The sequence below is a fragment of the Camelus dromedarius genome, chromosome 6 (genome assembly GCF_036321535.1).
Source record: "Camelus dromedarius isolate mCamDro1 chromosome 6, mCamDro1.pat, whole genome shotgun sequence".
NCBI classification, from domain to species: domain Eukaryota; kingdom Metazoa; phylum Chordata; class Mammalia; order Artiodactyla; family Camelidae; genus Camelus; species Camelus dromedarius.
Window position 1 is genome coordinate 49,754,640 of NC_087441.1, and position 21,955 is coordinate 49,776,594.

A 21,955-nucleotide genomic window follows, 5' to 3' on the forward strand; every position below is an offset into this window, starting at 1 on the left:
CAGTGTGAATATTGTTTCTTTTAATGGTGTCCCATAATTGATGTAGGCTTTCTTCACTCTTTTTCATTCTTTATTTTTTCCTTTGACTTGATTATTTCAAATGACCTGTCTTTGAGTTCACATAATCTTTCTTTTGTTTGATCAAGCCTTTTGTTGATGCTCTCAATTGCACTTTTCACTTTTATTAATTATGTTCTTTGGCTTCAGAATTTCCTTTTGGTTCTTCTTTATAATTTGTCTCTCTGTGGAACTTCTCATTTTGTTTGTATATTGGTTTCCTAATTTTGTTGACTTGTCTCATATGTTTTTGTGTAGCTCACTGAGGTTCCTTAAAACAATTATTTTGAATTATTTGTCTAGTAATTCATAGATGTCCATTTTGGGAGTCAGTTTTGTTTTGCTATTAACAAAAACAAAATTATTGTTTCTTTGATGGTGTCAAGTTTACTTAAATTTTCATGTTTATTGTACTCTTGTGTTGATGCATGTGCATTTGATGGAACAGTCATCTTTTTGAAACCTACAAATTGGTTTTGGTGGGGAAAGACCTTCACCCACGGGTGAGTATGAGAGTACTGACTGGTTGGGGTGTGTGGTTCCCCAACTTTAAAGAAGGCTGTTGAACACTTTAGAGAGGACAGTGGTGTACTCTCCATGCAGTTCTGTCAGCCGAGGTCACATCTGCAAAGATTGCAAGAGTTCTCAATGGTAAAGATTCTGGGTGTCTTCAGCAGTGGCAAGAGCTATTTGAGTGTTTAATAGCAGGGGTTGATAGGGACCTTCTGATTTCTTTTTATCCTACAGAAGACTGTCATGGTTGAGGGAATCCTTCTTGGTGCCAGATCTGGCTATTAGGAATCTTCACAAGGTTGTTTCTGATGTCTGATGCATGGCCGCTATGGAACAGCCAGGGAGGTGGGGCCTGGAGTGTGGGAACTTGGAAAATGACAGCAGCTCAAGGGTCCAGGACATTGGCTAGCCCACCAAGGTGGTTGCCTGGTATCTGAAGTGCAGGCATGGAATAGACACGGAGCCAGAGTCTGAATCACGTATACTTGCAGAGCAACAGAAGGGAATGGGAATATGTTAACATTTTTCAAAAAGTTAAAGTTTTAAAGCTATTACATTTTTATTCCTGCTTATTATCTCATGTGCAAAAACTTCTCCAAATTAAATGTGGTGATGACTTAATATTATCGAAAAGAATTTCAGTTAGGACTAAATGTTTGTACCGAATGGATGCCATTGTCTAATTATCTGAAAAGACTACAGAAATATGTTACTGGTAATTAACCTAAATCATTGCCACAAAATTATAGAGAGCTAATTGTCACTTTCTCTAGTAGACACACATGATAATTAAAGAATACAGAGAAGAGGCATATACAAACAAATGTCTTTAATGAGATTGAAAAGGTTTTTCTAACTTCCTGTGATTAACAATTTTTTAATTTAACAATATCATATTAATGTGAACTCCTAATTTTCATCAGGTAGCACCTTTTCAAGAGATACCTTCCACATTCTCTAAAGAAATCCTCTGATAGGCATTTATAAAATCAGCATTCATTTTTATTTACAGCAAATTTTCTTATTTTTATCAGAAAAAAATGGCTCGTACTTTTATAAAACCTGGGATATGCAAAGTAATAGAAACTCAGTTATTATGTATTGAATGAAGTATTCATTTTTATTATCCTGAGAACATTTTTATTATTACTCCTTATAATTTTTTGCTTTGCTGCATCACTGAGACAAAGCAGGTAGGCAAATTCATGGTCAAACAGAAAACTTAATCAAATAACTCCTTTGAAATTAAAAAAAAATCTAAATAGTTTTTACAGTTAAGTTTTTTCCAGTTGGTAGTTTTTTACACTAAACAGATGAGCCTATTTTTTAGATGTGATTGAATTGATGGACTGACTTACTGCTACCATTGTTTAAAATGTACAATTAATTAGAATCATAGCTACTAGTGAATAGTATAAAGACTGTTAGCAACATGATGCATTTATTTTTTTTTATTTTTATACAAAAATATATCAGCAAGAAAAGAGCAAATATTCTGTTGGATTAAACAGTTTTTATTCTTAGTAACTATTTAACTTTCCAGCTTTCACCAATCTGCCCATAAAACAAAAAGACAAAGCCAGCTCATAAATCTTATAAAACACTAGTGTAAACAAACCTCGGATATTGTCTTCTTGAGATTCCATTTTATTGTTTTCTGCTTCTTTTATTACTTTATGCCAGTAGTTTTTAAAATAGAAATGGCTGAAATATCTGTGGGAGCAAAATAAATGATAAAATATTATACACATTGATAAAAATGTTTTCTCTTTAATAATGACAATTAAATCCCATCAAGCACTATGATACCAAGTGTTATATTCTGCATCTGATACTTTCTGATAGAAACAATATAGGGAAATCAGATTAGTAACATATTCAGTTTAATTCAAAATAAATGAATAAAGATTAACATGATTATGTAGGTAGATGAAAGGTAGATAGAAATAGAGATACATTATATAAATGTACATACTCCTACAAGAACAATGATAAAACCTGTTATCAAACCAAATGTGAGTCTACTCACCAGATGTACAGCAAAGCCAGTCTACTGACACTGGGATTGTGGTGAAGAAAACTACAGTGTTTACTGCAGGGTACTAAACAAGGAGGCCAGGCAACTATTGCTCAAAAGACCCGAACTCCCCAAAGACTTTCAGGGAAGGATTTTTAAAGACAGCGTGACGGAGTGGGTTGCAAGGTGCATAATTAGCTCATGCACAGTTCTCTGATTTGTGGATGGGGAGGTAACATGGTGATGTAATGGGAATTTTGGTCTATAACTTCTGGTCCTAACAGATCTGGGGTCTACATGATTGTAATCATCAGTTTCCATCTGGTAGGAGTCTTGTTTCTGTATAAACAATTTAGGAATGTGTGTCAGACATTGTTACCTATGTCCTTCAGGGAGGAACTAAAGGTCCTGTGACTCTGCTATATGGCTAATCTATTGTTGAAATTGTTACCAATTCTCCTGCTCCACTCCTGTTCTTTGTCTCAGCATGTTCTCACTCCTCTGATCATTAACCCATGAGCCTAACTTTTTGAAACTCAGGGAAAATTCAGGACAGAGAAGCTTTTTTTTAAAAGCCAGAGTTAGGGAACAGGAAGGGGTCTGTAACCGAGAAAGCCCATCTAGGGGTTGCTTAGTTTCAAACTTAAGTAATGTAAAAAGCAGTCATGTGTATGAAGGAATCAGAGATTTAAATTTGCAAGACAATGAACTAGGCTGAAAAACAGAAAGAAACAAGAAGAGATAGAAGGTAAGCATTGGCTTACCAGATCCTAGTAAGTGAGACATTAGTATTATCTACCTCAGTTACCTATTACCCTATACACAGTGTTGGCCTTAATCCAAAACTTGAGACTTATAAAAATGCAAGACAAAAATAATATCCAATAGACAAATCATTTAACAGAACAAGATTCGGATAAGATGTTTATGTTGGAAATATCACACAGGGAAATTAAGTACCTTTAAGTGATAGGTTGGACGTTATATGGAAAAGATAGACAACATTGATGGATAAATGGAGTGTTTCGTAGAGACATACAAATTAAAAGATTGAGAAAAATAGAAGCAAGAAATTTAAAATATGGTAAAATATATTGAAACTACCTTCAGGGAGCTCATCAGTCAACTAGACATAGCTGAGGAAAAAAATTAGTAAAGTTAAAGATAAACCAATAGTAATGGCCCAGACTGAAACACAAAGAGGGGGATTTATATATATATATATATATATTTATATATATAACAGAGTGTCCAGGAGATGTGATACAATACCAAACTGTCTAACATTTATGTAATTGGATTTTCAAAATGCAGAGAGTAAGATAAAGGTTCAAAAGAAATACCTAATCAATAACAGCAGAGAATTTTTCAAAATTAAAAGAAGACTTCTAAGAGTACAAATTCAAGCATCCAAAAAATCTAGAGAAGACAAATCTGAAAAATATCAAGCAAGCAAATAAAACACCTAAACAACAACAGCATTAAAGTAAATAAAAGGAGCTAGACTGAAAATGTTCCATACATTATGATTCAACTTATATGACCTTGTGGAATATCCAAAACTAAAGAATGACAGAAAAAAAGAGTTGCCTCCCACATTGCAAATATAAAACATGTTTTTTGGGAAAAATCTAAACAGATATATACCCACATCAGGCAGAACTATATCTATATTAAAAAGAATTCTAACAGAAGTATCTAACCGTTATAACTTTCACTACATTTCTACTTCAAGGAGAGCTTCTAGTTGACTATGTAACAAAGGGAGCTACCTGATGTGGAAAATGGCTTTGTTAAGACCAGCTTAGATGCTAGCATCAGTTTCTTCTTCCATTAACTTAACTCAAACTTGCCAAAAAAGCTTAACCTTGTGCCATTTATGCAGATACTAATTTTCTAGGGTAGCTAATAATGTTTTGTCTTGACATAATGTCATTTAACTGTTCTTTGTCCTGTAATATTCTGTTGCCTCTTGTACATTAATTTGAAAATTCTTGAGGGGATGATCATATTCAATATTCCATTTAACTTTAAGAACATTGAGAGCAACTTACCAAAAAATAAGATGTAATCAGAAATGCAAGTTATTATATCATTTTAATTCTGAATCAGTTCTTCAGTTTATTTCTTAATAAAATAAATTTTTACTAAATGCCTACTCTGAGAGAAGTACCATGTCAATGACTTAAGATCATAAAACATGACCTGACCTAAAACAGGTTAAATTTTGTAAGTAGTTTTGTATTTAGTGAACAGATTTCAATGTACTGAAAAAATTCAGCAATTTGATTTTCCACCTAAATTATTAGTGATATTAAACATTTGATATGCTTACTCTGAAACAGATATACTTTAAATTGATTTCTAGCCAAAATATAAACAAATTTATACATGAATGAATGATTAGTCTTGTGGCAACTTTTATATGGGAATGTGGTTGGAAAGAAACAAGAGGAGTAAAAGGAAATAGCTAAAGGAAAAACCAGTTTTCTGTGACCAGTTTCATTCTGAACTGTTTCTTGCACCATAAGACTGATTGGTAAGTGCTTCATCCCACAATGTTTGCTGCTAAAATGTCTGCATTCATACAAACACATACACACACACACAAAATTAGGACAATTTTATTTCATTTTCGAAAATTTAATACTACCTTAAATTGCATATGATATTAACATTTCAGTATGTTCTTAGAAATGGAAACTTACTAATGGAGGATATGAGTCTCTTGGAAAAGAACAAAAACTGCAGCAAAAATAAACAGGTATGATGTAAGGTTAATTAATATTTGAATTCTCACATTCAGTATCACTTCCAATTAATTAATAATCATGGAGAAGCCTTTTATATGGTATTGTCATCTATAAATACAATAAAAAGTATATTTTTATTGCCATACCACTACTTATAAAATATGAGAACAATACTGACAGCATTGTGTTGATTTAAGCTATATTTCAATGAAACATTCACTTCTCAGGATTCATCCTGTAAATCAAGATGGGTGGAAATCTATGAAAAAATGTCTTAATAAAAAATTTAGACAACTTCTTGCCATTCTTTGTTATTTTCCTGACATTTGCCATCTCTCGAATACATATTGCTTTTCCCTGAAAATGGACATAACTAAGGCATAGGTGACATGGATAAATATAAAAGGTATGAAATCACTCAGAAAATATTAGTCAAATAGGTAAAGGTGATTTTAAAAGATTCAATGTTACTGATGCAGATGCTGTGTATTACCTGATGACTCTAGCTTTGTTTGAGTTAAAAATCAACCCATTCAAAATGATATTTTCTTGTTTATATAAAATGGAAATAGTGTTCTATAAGTAAAAAGCTGTAACCAAAAGCTAAGGCAGTACACACAAATTCTGTGCCATGTTTTGAGTGTAAATTCTTTCAAATAAAATGTTTATTTATCAAACACTTGATCTCAATATAGCCTGAAACAATGGCTTGTATACACATAATGAGACATACATAAACACACACATATGAAATACAAAAATAACCTTTCATAGCTAATACGAAATAAGGGAAATACAGCACAGTAAAATTATAAACAAGTGTGGTATGTAGAGTTTAAACCATGGAATAAATTATCCAATTTCAGGCAGAAGAACAGCCCTGAAAAAATGTTAAAAATAAAAGAAGAAGCAAAAAAACCTTCTCTAGGTAAAGGAAAATGAAATAGGTTAAAAACTTCAACCTACATAAGGAATGAAAGACCATACGAGAAGGAATAAATGAAAGTAAAATAAGATATTTCACTTGATCTAAAAGATAAATTTTGGTTAGGGTAAAATGTTATCTATGTATTTGAGTTACTATAATATGCAAATAAGTGAAGTGAATACCAGCAAAATCATGAGGGATGGGAGGGAAGAATTTGGAGTACTGTGTTACAAAGGATCTTTACAACATGTGAAACAGTATAGTGTTACATAAAGGGAGCCATAGATTAATTACCATTGTACATTTCAAACTTCAGTGTAGCCACTAACCAAAATTTTAAAAAGAAGTATAATTGATATGCTAAGTCATAAAATGGAATCAGGTAAAATGCTTGATTAAAACAAGGAAAAGCAGAAAAAAGGAAGAAAAGGAACAAAAAACAAAAGCAGTAAGTATAAAACAGCTACAAACATGTTAGATATTAATATAAATATGTAATAATTATTTTATATATGTATAGTTCAAATGCATAAATTAAAAGACCAAAATTATCAGAATGAAGAAAGATCAAACTATATGGTGTCCCAAAGGAAACCCACTTTAACTATAAGGACTGAGGTTGCAAGGAAAGGGATGGAGAAAATACACCTTGCTAACATTAATCAAAGGAAAGCTGAAATTCCTATATTAATTTCAGACAAAGTAAACTTCAGGGCAAGGAAAAATGTCAGGGATAAAAAACGACTCTGCGTAATGATAAATAATTCAATTCTCTACCTAGACCCGTATGTATACATACATATATATATATTCGTATATACTTGTAACTATACCTATAAACCATGTATGTACTGACAAGAGAGCATTAATATGCATGATAATAGAACTTCAAGGAAAAATTCACAAATCTAAAATGGTGCTTAGAGATCAGCATCCCTCTGTTAGTAAACAACATGATCGAGTGGACAGAAAATCTGCAAGGAGTTAGTTGACTTGAACATCCCTATCTATCTATCTCTCATCTTGATGTAATTGACATTTACAGAATTGTTCATTCAACAACAGCATAATACTTAGTCTTCTAAAGCTCACATGAAAAATTTACCAAGATAGACTACATTTTGAGCAATAACATGCATCTTAACAATGTTATAAAGATGGTATCATGTGAAGAATGTTAGACTGCAATGAAATTAAATTAGAAATTAATCACAGAATTGTAGCTGGAAAGCCCCCAATTATTTGGAGATTAAGCAAACACTTCTCAATAACACGTGAGTCAAAGAAGAAGTTTCAAAGATGTTTCATACACATTTAAACTAGTAGAATATGAAAACAGCCTTATCAAAATATGCCGAATGCAGTAAAAGCAACGTTAAGAGGGAAACTTACAGCATTAAGAGCATACATTCGAAAAGAAGTAAGATCTGAAATATCCTAAGCTTCCACATTGGGAAACTAGAGAAAGAACAATCAAGCACAAAGCAAGCAGAGGAAAAGAAATAATAGAAATTATAGCTGAATTTAATGAAAACTAAAAGAGGAAAACAATAGATAAAATTTAAAACCCCTAAAACTGTTTTTTAAAAAAAGACCAATAAAACTGATAAACTTCTAGCCAGTTTAATCAAGAAAAAAGAAAAGACGCAAAATGTTAATATCAGAAATAGAAGAGAGATCATCAGTATTGATTTTTTGGACATTGAAAGGATAATAAAGGAATACAAAGAACAATTCTCTGCCCTCAAATTTGATAACTTAAATAAAATGGAGTCAGTTCCTTAAAAGAAACAAACTGAAAATTCATACAGGAAAAACAGTTAATCTCAACGACCTATTTCTGTTGAAGTCTGTGAATCAGTAAGTAATACCCTTCCAAAATAGGAAACAACAGTGTGCTTTTTTCGCACACCCATCAGATGTCTCTCTTGACTTCAAACAAGTGTTTTTTTCTGAATTTTGATTTTTTTAACACTCTTTGGTTTTATCTATAGCCCAATCACATATATATGAATCATTAAAATATATTTATTTAGTTTTCTTAATTTAGCATTTATATAAAAATCATGTAATCAAGAATATACCTGTAATTCATTTTAAACTTAATGTTAGGCTTTTTGAACGTATTCAGATTGTACCATGTTTTAGTTCATTCACTTTGATTATTTTTATGATATTTACTTTAAATTTTTGGTATTTATTACTGCCATTTAAAGAAATATCAGTTAAATTGCTATTGAAAATACTGTTTAAATATTCTGTTGTTACACATATGTATAAAATGTGAAATTTTGGGGTGTTAGAAGGTTAGCGATACTAACTTTACTAGATGACACATTGAGTTTTTAACATACACTTAAGAAAATATCAGTCAGTAGTCCGAAATATGAATTAAAAAGTCTTCCAGGCAGTAAGTATAGAATATTTTAAGACCATGGAGATAGGTGTGTTTGAAATGTTGAATGTTAGCCAGGAAGACTAGTATATAAACGTATGGGAGCAAATCATGCAGAAGAGATAAAATGAAATCATATGAGTCATTATAGGCCTTACTAAAATACGTAGATTTTTCACTTCAGCCAGTGAGAAACCAATGATTTTATCATTCTAAATTTTAAGCACTACATGATTGAATTTTACTTTTTTAATATCACTTAAACTCCTATATGGAGAAATACTGAATGTGTACTGACGAATCGAGTGCCTAAAGCAGTGTATCAGAGAAGGGAAACTTCTTTTTTAAAAGAACTATACTTTGGCAGTATAAGTGGAAAGAAGTGGACAACTAGATATATTAATGGGGACACGATACAACTGGGTAAGAAGTGAGGGAGAGGTAAAGGGAGCTGTTAATGAAATTTTTCAGTTCTCTGGTTCATTCATGAAGATTCTCTTGTATCCAGATGAAGGAGACAGTGATCTTCGTACACAAAAATCAGAGATGACTCGAAATATTATATTTATTTCACTTAAAAACAAGCAGATACTACCCAAACAGCTGAACCACACATTCAGAATAATAAAACTACCACTCTGACCCGTCATTTGTTTCATTTTCTTTTCCTAAGAAAAATCTCCAAAAAGAACTGGAACTGAAACAAAAGTATAAAAAAGGCTTCCAAATTGGAATATTTACTGAAAAGCATTATTACATCAAAATTACTTTATAATGTTATCGATTTTCAGAAACTGTTTCCAGCAGAATTTATGAGGAATTGGTACAAGTTAATGATCAAGTTCTCTTTCAGATGGTTAGACTGTGTGTTGGATGGTGCATAAAGGAATAATTTCAATAAAATAGGTTAACGATTTGGAGTATATTTTTTCAGCAATCTCTGGTTCATCGTTTTAGTGGATGATTACCAACAAATGAACATTACCTTGTAATTTTCACATGATCTCCAAAAGCTTTTCTGTTAGCTCCAGATTGCTATGTATTCACAAATAATATTTTACAGAATTCTATCAGTTTGGAGGGAAAGCTCAAGGGATCCTCAGTGTTAGCTAGAATGTTCTTTTTGTTTTCTTCCTTTTTGAATGTGTTTCTCTAAAAATTCAGATATATAATAGAAGTAGTTTATTAGTTATTGTATCTTGGTAATAAATAAGTGGAAAACTGGGCCTAAGACCCTTTTCTGTCTCTCGTTGGTTGCCAGAAGGACTTGTTTTAAATTTTTTTCTGCCACCATCCCACCCAAAGAGAAGGCTGCTTTTTTTAAGCACAAAGTTAACATGTTCTTCTGCCCTTTGGAATATCTTTAGTCTAATTATTATAAATTATTACCCTTTAAAACTATCCAAGACAAAATTTTCACCACAATTTATTTTTTTAAAGGTTAAAAAGTCTTATTAATCTTTGAATGATACATACTAAATTCAACACTTCTTCTCTATAAAGAAGTTGATCTTAGTTTTACTTGTAATTCCTGTTCTTTCTCCTGAAGTCAAATTAAGTTTTGTATATTTGTTTGTATTTTGCTTGTGTCCTTCAGTAAATTCTCCTGTAACACCTCTTTCCATTTGGACCTCCATACCACTGGATTTAGATATGCAATTCTTACTGCTTTCTTGTGTTCTATTCTATATCCCTTTGCTACACTTACTCCTTAGCACAAACTTAAGCATAGTCACTAATTATTGTGCTATATATGCTTGGGTAATTAAAATGTTAATATAATTAAAAGGTGCAACTTTAGTCCTCATAGTATAAGATATAAATATATATATGTACACACATACATATACATATGTACACAAATATATATATACTTATAACAAAGTATATATTTCATAAAGATATATTTTGTATATTTATGTATATAGGTTTTAGTTAATACAATATATATTTTTCATACTTATATATGTTGCATGTTGCATAAAGTATATATTATATAATTTGGATTTCAGTTAACTTTACATACACACACACATAAACACAGAAATACGTACATACACATGTTACTAATAAATATTTGTCAAGAGCTCATTCAGGTACTACATAATTCTTAAAAGACATTTAGGTTTTGTTCTGCATTGTTAGCCTGTTAATCAAATGTCAGGCCATTTTATTGTCTGAAAAGTCCACTTGTTTATTATAAGCAGTAACTGTCCACACCCAAATATAAAATTTTCAAAATATATATTAATCTATATTATTAGATTATAAATAATATTTTGAACTTTGATTCATTGATCCTGATCACCTTAAATTATAATAATAATAAAGTGCCAATTCCACCACAAATATGTAACAATAAAATTAAGGTGAATAAAGCATTAGCTAATTTATATGAAAAACTGCTAGGAGACAATATAGATGAAAATATACAATAAAATGAAAACATGGTAATTTCACTTAACTTCTTATTTTGACCATTTAGAGGCAATTTCAAAGCTACAGTCTTTTTTTTGTAACACACTAAATTTGGCTCCATCTACTTTGGCTTTGTACCAGAGTAGCTCTAAATACATTAAAGAGCACTTCTCACACGTGCTGTTATATATTTAGATATGATATATGTTCCCTTTGCCTGAGTGCTTTGTCTTAGCGTTCTTTCTCTTTCCCAGGGATCTACTTCTATATGGTATTATACTCCAATTTTCTTGTTCTCTTTAGCAGTTCCTAGATTAATTTTATTCTGATGTTTCCAACAAATAGTTTATTATTTTTTACACTTGGACAGGGGTTCTGATACTGTAGAAATAGAACAGGGTTTGGAACCAAGAGGATCTGATTTCAAGAACTTGCTCTAACACTGTACACATTCAGGCAAGTCTCTATTTGTGACCCTCATATTTTTCCTTATTAACAAAATGAAAATAATAATGATCCTATAGGCATTGTTTAGAGTAAACAATGAATAAATAAAGAAAACAGATTCATAGCTGATACCTGATAAAGTATTATGGAGTTTAAACCTGCCAGTTTTCAAATTTCAGAATATTTCAGGGCCATCATTATAGATTTTGTGTAATGTGAGTCTAATTGGATTAAAGACATGGAGATTTTGTTCATAGAGATTCAGTTAATTAAATGTCATGTAATAATGTTGATTTACTTATTTAAGCTCAGATTGAACATATGGATTTTACTCCCATAATCATGGTTTTAATATATGAATGATTATGTCAGCAATGTGCCAGATTGTTCCAGTTCCATCTTGCTGCCAATATTTTGTTGATGGCATTCGATTCTTTGTAATATTTAAATGTGTTGTAAGTGCAGTTAGCATAAAGAGGAGGAAAGTTTCTTCCATTTGTCTCTATTCATCATGTATATTAGTCTGTCACATTGGACTCTGCCTGTGGACATGATTGGGCATTAGTATTAACATACACAGACCTGTATAGTGGTATATTTAGAAATGCAGGCTGCCTCAGCACCCAGGTTTTTATGCAAGATGTGAAAAACTTAGAGTAACAATTATATGCTGTCATATGGAGTTTTATATGCATTTTATCTAAACTTAATTTAAGATGACTTACTTACTGTTTTTACTCAAAGTCATATATCTATTATTAAAAATTTTAGTTAATTGAGAAAATGAACCCAGTATTCACAGACCACACTTCTCCAAAACTCACTGTATTTTTCAAGATGACAGCTATCTCTCTTAAAAGGGCCTTCTAGGGTTTTCTTCGAATTTCCATCCTGACAAACAATCTCACAATGGAGAAAACTTTTTTTAAAAAACGCACAAAATATGTTTCTAATAAATGTATCCCGTGAGTTTACCATGCTTAACATAGTTATAGTAATCTCATTATTTGGACATTGTAATCAGGATTTAGTTGAATTGCTTACTATTTAACAGACTGCACACAACCATTTCGTAGTGGCAACACAGCTGGATTCATTTTTCAGGATGATAGATCACCCACTATAAAGTTGCACTGCTGGTGAGACTGAAAAATACTCACATGTAAACTTTAAATTCGCTACAAGAGAGGACATTACTTTGCAGCCCCTGTGTCGTATATTAAGCAACACTGAAACATTTAATTTTAATTAGAATATTGAATTAGAGTCTAAGTCAAATCTAGGACAGAGTTATAAAGGAAGCTGTCTCATTGTAGTTGAGTGTTAAAATTAATGTACTGCACCCTAAATAGTACATTTATGAAATTTCAACTAGAAAGCAGTGATGGAAAGTGACTGATAAGAGATTCTAGAAATTACCCCTTGGGCAGAAGAATATGAAGGATTATAGTGCTTCATAAAGAGTATAAATAGGCTTTTAGATAATAATTTTCCATATAAACCCAATTATAGCAGTTTTAACCTTGATATGAAAAGTTTTCCTCAATTAACCTAAATAATATAATCTATATTATGGTTAATATCCTTGATTAGCCTAAGAGTCTAATTGGTTGTATTGGATAGTTCTTATAATCCTTTTCAAGTCCTTTCATTTCCTCTTCCTACTCCTGCCACAGCTCTGCTTCAACCCACTTCAAAGCAACCCAACAGTTCTTTGCGTTTGGACTAAAGCCATGTGACTTTTGCTTCTTGTGCTTATTTGAGATAAAGAAATAGGATACCCAGGATAACCCACTCAGGACCAACATCTGAACAACTTAGAGGTTCACAGTCACCTCTGAGGCTCCTTTGAGCAGTAATGAATGGAGCCAATATGTGTATCACCTTGTGCTATTGTGTTACTTAGGTTTCATGGATAGGACCACTGGTGCCAGCGCAGTTGGCAGTCACTGTAAAGCTTTGTTGATTGAACTGGTTCTCCAACCTTCTCTGCTTTACATCCTGTCACTTACCACTGCTTCTTGGAATAATTTTTTAAGTAAGCTACTCCCATTCAAGCTTATGTCTTAGAATACACTTTCAGAGACCTCAGGCTGAAATATGTTTCAGAGAGCAAGCAAAGATTTAAAAGAATTATTAAATTTATAATGATCACAACAATTAGTGATACTTATGATTTGTGGTTAAAATCCTTATAAGTCTAGGCAATAATACATTCTATTCTAATATTCCAACTTTTACATTATAAAATTTATCTGTAAGCAATGTTTTTGCATATTGGAAATAGTCACAGTTTATTATACAGTTATCATATTAAGGTAGTTTATGTTCCTGAGACAGTCGCTGCAAATCAAAAGATATCTGTGAAAATAGGTGGCAGCCTGCCGTATCACCAGCGGATTATCCAGCAGCGGTGGCCAGCAAGGAGAAAAGGCACTGCGGCCAGACGCTGTATCTTTCTTTGATATGCAGAAAAGACTAGGCCTTAACTTAGAGCAGTGGGTAACAATCCAAAGTGCTGAGCAACCTCACAAGATTTCAGATCGATACCATGCTTTTGAAATATTCCCACTGGGAAGCCAAACAGGAAGGATCAAAAGTAGAAGCTTTACTCAGACAGAAATTGAGGAACATCACCAGTCATAGACCAAACATGGGGGAATACTACTAGATACAGATACATTTTTAAAGTTATTTATTTTTAAATTTTCCCCTATTCAGACAGAGGTGAAATAATCCCCCATTTGGTTATGATGAGCGAAACGCATGGAGGGCATTCTTGATAGCACTCATCTAAACTGAGGGAACAAAGGCTGGAGGGATAGGGTGATAGTGGGAGAGATTTTTGACATTTACGTGCTAAGCTATGCTACTTAATAAAGTAAAATAGCATACTGATGCTTAGGAACAGCATTAGAAAGAATTAAATACAGACATAATATGATTTTTTGTTTGTTTTATAGCTTAAACTTTGCTAATTAAGAAGGTCAAAATGTATATATAGAGATGTAGAGAGGAGACCCATGTACTTCAAACTAACTTCATGCTTTGCACTTTTCTAGAACTCAAATTCTTTCCAAAGCATCTGGTTAGCCCCTAAACAGGGATGCATTCTAGAACCAGGAGAATATCTGTACCAAATGGCAAAGATCACTAGGCCAACTCGGTGAGCGAAAACTACAATACCGTGAGCAAAAAGTGCCACAATATGTACCAAGAATAGAGGCTATTTTAAACAGAAAATTTGACAGGCAAAATGGTAGTTTGTGGCAGACTAATTGAAAAACAAAAAACTCTTTGAGGAGAAAGTACTCACTGACAGATTTATCAACATGATACTAATCTTGGCCAACCCCCTGAGGCTGATGGGCATGTAGACCACTAATAATGTAGCCCCAGTCATTGAGTTTCTCTACTTCTAAGTTTTATATTCTAATTAACTGAATTATACCTTTACCTCTGTGAGATGAATTTTCCTTTTCAATAATCAGGAAATAATGATAGTACCTATTTAACAGCCTTACTGAGAGGAATTCATATGTTAAAGCATGTAAAGTTCTCAGTACAGTGTCTGGCATACAGTAAGTACTCTGTAATTGAAGCATACACAGGCATATGTCCAAAGTTGTTGATCATTTTCAATGAGGAAAAGTAATACAAACATAAATGTGCTGAGTAATGAATTACATCTTACATGTGTATACTGAAATATGTGCAGTAGTTAAAATGATAGCATGGAATTTAATGTACTGACATGGAAATACGTTCCTTCTAAACTATTAACTAAATAAAGTAGGTTAGAAAATAGTATAAAGTTTTCTCTGTGTCTGTATATGTTTAGTTATGTATGCATGGATATACGTATAAAGTGAATTTTAAAGATTATGTACCAGTATTTTGATTCTCTGTTTTATTTTAATTTAGCTGATAGAATAACCCTAGTTTCTCCATACCCTTCTGTGTGTGTGTGTGTGTGTGTGTGTGTGTGTGTGTGTGTGTGTGTGTTTACAATGAGCATATTTTATCCTTAAAACTACGAGATAGCTACTTGGGTTTATTAAATTTAAAATAAAAAACTAATAGCACTCTTAGTCTAAAAACTAGCACAAGGGTAAAGACCAGAGTGATAAAAAGCAAGTAACCCTATAAAATAGCATACAAGATTTAATTTGTCTTACTGACTAGTGTAAAGTCCCATTAAGGTTTTTTTCTTTATACAAGAAGGCATCTGAAAAATATGGGAATGTAGAGGGATTTTCATTGTCACCATGCTCAGTCAGAGGACTATAATTTGCTAAGAAACCCCATCAGAAAACCAAGCTAACAGCAGGCTTGCTGCATAAGAGCAGAGGCCAAACTTCTACAGCTTTGGCATATAAAGCATTTTAGATGCTAAGATGACAGAACTGCTCATAAAACCATCTGCTATTTACCGATCCATCTGTTGGTCAGCAGAGAGCTATCAGAACCCAAGAAAATCTTTGGTCTGAGAAACAGCACAATTTCCCCCCCTTTTATTTTTAACTGGGAAATAGCATTAACGACTTACGTGGGCAGCATTTTATTACTGCAAACCACACAGTATCAGTTTGTACTCATTATGGTTATCATGATTTATAATTAAGAAAATCTAGCATCACATTTTATGCCTTCATGTAAAACTATATATACAGAAAGATATTAAAGATATGTATAAAACAAAATGAGTTAGTTCGGCATTCCTAATATATGAGGAAAAAAATTTGTTAAGCACTTTTGCTAAACAATCATGTGCTGCCCAAGTATGAGATGAAGTTACTATAAAAGCAGTCTAATTTGAATTACATGGTTGACATAATTCAATAAAATAAACATCAGATCTTAAAAATTGTTCACAGATCTTAGGAAAATGAGAAATGCCAGCAACTTTTGTCATTTATAAAACTACAAATACCTTAGTTATAAAAAGAAGGGGTCAAATTTTAAAGTTAAACTGGGGTTCAATGACTACACATCCTTAAAATATTTTCAACTAGATTATTTAATTTTATAGCAGTGTAAAATTACCATATATTAAAAAATTGAAAAATTATAAAAGAATAAACAAACGTATGCACACGTATAACCAAATGTTTGTATTCTGTACTGATTTTTCTCCTTCTTTTCTACAATTAACAATGTCTAGGAGTTTATCCAAATATAGACAAATAGATTTGCCTCATTCTTTGAAAATTGTATAGTATTCCATTATATAATTGTACTACAATTATTTAATCAATCATTAAAGTTACTTAGGTTGTTTGCCATTTTATCATTACAAAAGATGCTACAATGAACATTTTTACACAAAGAAAGTTCATGCATCTGTAAGTAAGCAAATCTGTAAGATAAATTTCTTCAAGTATAATGGCTGGTATATTTCCATTTTGATAAATATTGCCAATTTTTTCTCCCCAGAAGTTGTACCAGTTGCTAGTACTCCCTACTAGCAACATATGAATTTCTCATCAACATCAACAAAGTGAGTTGTCAATATTTTTACTTTCATCAATCAGATGATTTTAAAACTTCTGTAGTTTTAAGAATTATTTGTGTGTTAAATTGGTCCATCATCTGTTATTATTACTTGCAAATATTTTTCTCAAGTTCGTTTTCCCCTGGCATTACTCCTGTTGCATTTCAAATAGATACATTTGAAAATTTTATGTAATAAAAATATCAACTTTTTGTTGTTTCTAGATGATTTTTAGTCATACTTCCAAAGACATTTCACATTTAGATTTCTTTCTCTGTGTATTCTTCCAGTATATTCCTGGATTTTTTGTAAGAAAAAAGTCCTCAATCCATTTTAAATGGTTTGAGGGTAAGTTGACTTTACAGATTCAATTATGTTTTCCAACCCAGTTGTCTCAAAAATTTCTGAATAATCCATCTTTTTCTCACAGCTTTATGTATCTGGGATTAATTCTAGATTTTTTCCTTCAGTGAACATAACTGGCTATTTATGCACGCTAATATATTGTTTTAATGTTTTAGATGTAATATTTTAATGACTGGGAAAGTTTAGAAAATAATTCTAAATGTTTTTAATTATTAATACAATATGTGTATGTTTTAAAAACAGATATTATACAAAGCTAATGACAATAAAAATAAAATTCCTTCTCATCACTAGTGCTAATTTTAAATATAAATTTTTCAACCATTTCTTTAGTGGGCTGCCTTCAGAATCTCTAAATACACTTATGATGGAAATTTCTTCTAATAAACTCTAATAATACATTTGTCTGTTTTTATTACTGTACTATACTGCATAATCAGAAAGAATCAAAGAGTAAGAAAGGCTCATAATAGATAAGTAGAACCCTGCCTTACCACTTCCCAGATTTCCATATCCTACTTCATGATGCATTTCTACATTTTTTGAGGGTTAACTACTATTGATATTATGCCTTCTCCTGTAGTCTTTCTATATTAATAGAATTAATTCAGTTTTCTCATAATTAGGTCTGTATGTTATATTATTTTCCATCCTTTTACTTTTAACCATTTTATATTTAAGGATTTCTTTTAGACAACATTTAGTTTGGTTCTGTCATTTCTGAGAATCTTTAAATTTCAATTATGTTATTTAGTCATTTGCTTTCAATTTCATTAACAATGTTTAACACTACTATTTTACTATTTATTTCCATTTTTGTTCTTTTTCTCTGTTTCTAGCCTTTTATATTAATTGCTCATTTTTGTTATCCAGATCTCCTATATTGAATTAGTCTGTATAATAGCTCTAATTTTTAGTCATTGCCAGTTTTCTAAAATTTGCTATATGCATCATTCATTAACACAATCTACCATAATTTTATTGTATTGCCTCAAATTTCCTTGTTTGTTTTTTGTCCTGTTTTTTAATTATTATGAATTTCTTAGTTTTAATTTTCCCCTGTGATCACTCTTTTCTGTTTTTGTATTTTGATCATATTCTTTCACTTTGTGAGGATTCCTCAAGTATCTGGTGATTCTTGACTGCCTAAACATATTTAATAATGGGGCAGTAGAAATTCTGCTGTAAACATTAAGGTAAAGGGTTAGACTTGTTGACTGAAAGGTTCTGCTTTTGAGTGTGGTTGTTGGCTCATCAGTAATGTTTCAGAAATGTTTGGGGTCACTTTTGGTTGTCATGATTATTGGAGAGCTCTGTGAATAAAAATAGCTAAAACTCATTCAGTCCTTATAATGTTTCTTTACATATAAGTATATTTTTTTCAATATTTTAAGTAACCTAATCTATAAAGCTGCTCTATGGGATAGATCCTAATATCTTTGCACTTTTTACCTGAGAACATTTGATTTTGGCATGTCATGGATCAGATGCCAGATATTCTTATGTGTAGGAAAATCTTCCTCTTACCTCCTCAGTTTGGATTTAGTCTTCCCCAAATGCCTATTCCTGCCACAGAGTAAATGAGTGTGGAGATGTACCTTCTGTTTTGGGCTCCTTCTGTCCAGGAGATTAAGATTTTCTCCTTTGGTCTTACCACCCACCCCAGCTGTTCTGTGACTTCTCCAGATAATGAATCTAATTTACAGAGAGGACCACTTCTGTTCTGACCTGTGTAAAATACAACACTGGCATCAGGTCATTCTACAAAGGAAGGTGAATGAACTAATAAAAATTTAAACTTGTTATAAGCTGTATTTCCTATTGTTTTCTTCATTTTACTTGATTTTCAGGTCTAGCTCTGGTATGAATAAACTTGGCTGAACTTCTTTAGATTGCTACCTCAGTCATCATTGAGCCATCTGACCTCCCTTGTGAAGCAGTCTTTGAAATCATATATAAACTAATGATATTTTCCAGTATTGTTCATTGCTGTGGGTCAATACTTTTATCAATTTATTTTCCATGACTTTATTAGGATCCTGGGAAGGAGGTGATGTATACAAATTGATGTAATGGACCATCTTCAAGGGAAACTTATTAAAAATCTTGGTAGTGTTTTTGGAGCCACTTCTTTCCTATGTTTGGAAGCTGTGTACTGCCATTTCTGAAATTACGGGAATGATCAGGCATAGAAGCAAATTATGTTCTTGGTTAAGATGTTTAAGAGTATTGTACCCTGAGAATAACAGTGGGAGAGGATACTATTTTTACTCAGATGTGTAGACATATGATGTGTAATGTTCACTGAAAATAAATTAGAATATGCATATTCATACCCTGTTAACTGCTACCTAATCACCTCCTTCTCTTCTTACTTTATGATTTAAAATCAGCTTGATTAATCAAAAAACCTTAAAAATCAGAGATATAAGGGGGCAAAAGAAAGAAATTAAGGAAAAAGTATTTTGTTCTAATACTCTTTCTTTGGGGTTTATATCCAAAATTTGTGCATTCATTAATTATTAAGTGGTGTAAGTAAGAAATATTTAACTCTATTTTTGTATTCTCATACTAGTACTCACTAAACTTAGAAATAAACCATAATTGAGAAACCTAACTTAAATATTACATAATGAGCATTTATTAATTTGTTCCACAATTGAAAGTAAAAGCATCTCTGCATTTTTTAAATAGATGATTTGTATTTTTATACTCTTATGCATTGTTACACATGTCTGACCATACACTGGAAAGGTTTTCAAAAATTAAGACATTGATGGGGAATGACATAAGTCTCTAGGTATTCTGTTAATACAATTGCCATATATATATATATTTTTTTTTTGTCATATTTCTCATATTTTAGTAGTTTATTTTCACTGCTGCCTCTCAGGCTTCTTTAACACTTACCTTGTTGATTTATACTGCCTTACATAATAATTTCTCTAGTCACATTATACTGATTTTCATGAATTCCAGCTAGATAATTGGCTAACATTGAAATATACTGAGTAGTATTGCAACACATTTAAAACTTGACTGAGGAATGTGATCTTTTCCCAAGCAACAATATGATGTAGGTTATGTTCCCTGAATTTCCCTTGTCAATCATCTTTGAAGGAAATTGAATAATGCTTCTTGTTAAATATTTTCCTCCTAAATAACCATCCAACATCAGTAACTGTAATATTTCTTGTTACTTTTTTAAAACTTCTTTAATTTTGTCTTTTTTCATATAATTAAGGTTGAATTCTTCATTATTTAGATGCCATATATAAAGATTTTTATATAAAGAACTTTCATAAAGTATTTTTAGTAGTAAAGAAAGATTATCAATGTATACTTCCAATTAGGGAAATAGATATAAAAATTAGGAGACAGCTATGATGGGATGTTATACTTTAGAACATCCTGTTTCAGAAAAAAATCCAAAATAATAAAAATTCACAGGAAAGTGTTAAAGTGAAAAAAATCAAGAAATAAAGTTAAATATGCACAAAGGATATATACACACATGTACATGAAATATCTTAATGGACATCATAGCATATTAAATGATTTCTTTGGAAACAATGATTTATGTCTGTTTTTCAAATCAGAGTTAAAAAAAATTTTTTTTTACCAAAGGGAAAAGGAAATAATGAACAATACACATACATAAGAATAGAACAAACTCCAGATGAATCAAGGATCTAAAGGTAAGAAGTGAAACCATATAATGTTAGGAGATAGCATGGATGAATTCCTCTATAATCTGGGTATAGGGAAGACTGTTCTAATTATGCTGTTTAACATTTTGATAAAGTTGATTACAGAAAACTATTTTAAAATATGCAACCCAAAAGTTAATTTTCTGTGCATAAACACTAACAACAAACTGGGAGAAAATATTTGCGGTATACATATTATGTATATGTGAATTTACATATATGTGCACAATATATACACTCTGTATATGTATATAGTGAAAACAACCAAAACCTTTTTTAAAAATTATACAAAAATGTGTTAAAATGTCCCTTAAACATACTGAAAGATGTTCACACTTACAGTTAGAAAAGGCCATGTATAATGCAGTGAGATGCCACATCTCCCTTAATAGATTGGCAAAAATTAAGAAGTGCCATAACATATTCCTTTGGCAAGGCTTTGGGGAAACAGGGACTCTCATTATGGCTGGGAGGCATGCAAACTGGTACAGTATTTTGGAAAGAAATTTGGGAATATCTAACAAAACTATACATTTACCTTTTGACTCAAGCATCCTCCTTTTGGAAATTTACTCCGGAGGTATATATGCAACAATACCAAAATGCATATGCACCACTTTATTCATTACAACATTAATTTGTAATTTTGCCATTACAAAACATTGGAAACAAACCAAATGCCCATTTATAGGAGGATTGTTGAAAAAACTATGGCACCCTGTAGACTTAACAAAGAGGAGGAAGATTTATTCATAAAGATTTCTGGTAAATATTTTTAAGTAAAAAATGCCAAGTAAAAGAGTGTCTACAACACCCAGTTTATTTTATATGTATGTATATATGTATGGAGCAAGAGA